This window comes from Etheostoma spectabile, chromosome 4, assembly GCF_008692095.1.
Source record: "Etheostoma spectabile isolate EspeVRDwgs_2016 chromosome 4, UIUC_Espe_1.0, whole genome shotgun sequence".
In the NCBI taxonomy this organism is placed as follows: Eukaryota; Metazoa; Chordata; class Actinopteri; order Perciformes; family Percidae; genus Etheostoma; species Etheostoma spectabile.
Window position 1 is genome coordinate 562464 of NC_045736.1, and position 1576 is coordinate 564039.

At 39.7% G+C, this 1576-nt stretch overlaps 1 protein-coding gene across 1 annotated transcript in view; it reads right to left on the reverse strand.

Annotated features, from left to right (window-relative positions):
• The window catches only part of lrch1 (leucine-rich repeats and calponin homology (CH) domain containing 1), a gene marked incomplete in the record, with an annotated part of 222442 nt that overhangs the window by 104992 nt on the left and 115874 nt on the right, over positions 1-1576 (reverse strand).

Consider the following 1576-nt stretch of genomic DNA (forward strand, 5'->3'; position numbering starts at 1 on the left):
AATATTATTTATGGTCACAGGTGAATATAACTTATATTATGGTTTACCTTCTTTAGCATTATCACTTTAACTAGATATTCAATTTAATTTTAGCATCACTTACAACACTGCAATGTTGTTTTTCTTGTACTATGGCAACTGAACTTTACAATACCTCATGTGACGCCACTTCACTTTACCTTACCTTACTTTGCTTCAGTCTACCTTTCTGCACATTGTCTATTGTTTACCAGTTTTTCTTGGGTGTTTACTTGTTTGTTTGTTGTTTGCTTTCATTGTAGAGAATTGCTGCTGTAACAAAGGAATTAATTGTGGGATGAATAAAGTATCATCTAATTTAATCTAATCTTGAATGTACAGTGGGGCTCGAAAGTTTGGGCACCCCAGGTAAAAATTTGTATTAATGTGCATAAAGAAGCCAAGAAAAGATGGAAAAAAAGATGTGAAATACTACTTTTTCTAGCACCTTGGAAAGGAATGGAAAGTTGGAGATGGGCCTGTAGTTAGCAAAGACTTCTGGGTCTAGGGTGTTTTTTTTTCAGAAATGGCCTGATAACAGCTGTTTTCAGTGTTGATGGAACATGGCCTGCCTGGAGCGAGTGGTTAATGACCTTTTTAGGGCTGAATAATATTGTGTTTTAGCATCGACATTGCGATAGTCACATCGCAGGACATTGCACTGTTACGCTAATTCTTTTTCGTTGCTTGATAGAAAAGTAAACTTTTACTGTTCTCCTTATACATGATTATTACCGGCCAACCCGTCCCCTTTAAGACAAGTAGCCATGTGTGCAATGTGTGTATGTGAATTTAGTCCGACAGGGGTTGTTGTTATGGGAAGTGAGGCTCTCCATGTGTAGATGAGTACTGTAGGCAGCAGCTGCCGTTGAAACAGTAATGTGCATAGTTTTGAAGGGTAGTCAGTGAAGCTACAGTAGTCAGTGTTTTATGTTTGCTGCAAATACGAATAAATTCACCTGATTAATGCAACATAATCACACCGTCTCCCGGCCATTTCCCCCTGCAGAAAGCTGCTACCAGCCAGGCTAAAGCTAATATAGTTAGCCTAAAGAAACTAGCAGAAAGCTGCTACCAGCCAGGCTAAAGCTAATATAGTTAGCCTAAATAACCAAGCAGAAAGCTGCTACCAGCTAGGCTAAAGCTAATTTAGTTAGCCTAAATAACCAAGCAGAAAGCTGCTACCAGCCAGGCTAAAGCTAATATAGTTAGCCTAAAGAAACTAGCAGAAAGCTGCTACCAGCCGAGTTAAAGCTAATATAGTTAGGCTAAAGATCCAAGGGGTCCGTCTGTCCCAACTAATGTTACGGTTTGGAGCCGCGACGCTGGAAACGTAACGCTAATCTACTAAAGAAGTCTGTGTCTGATCAAATATTACTTACACTGATTTAATTGTTCTTGTTGCTAGTGCGCAGGAATTTATTAAACTAACGAGCTGGCCCCGCTAGGCGACCACAACCTAGAATTTAGAGGAAGCAACATGCAGTCACTGTCATTCACGTTAGCCTGGATAGATTATTATATGAATACAATGGTGTCATGCTAGTCAACCAGCGTA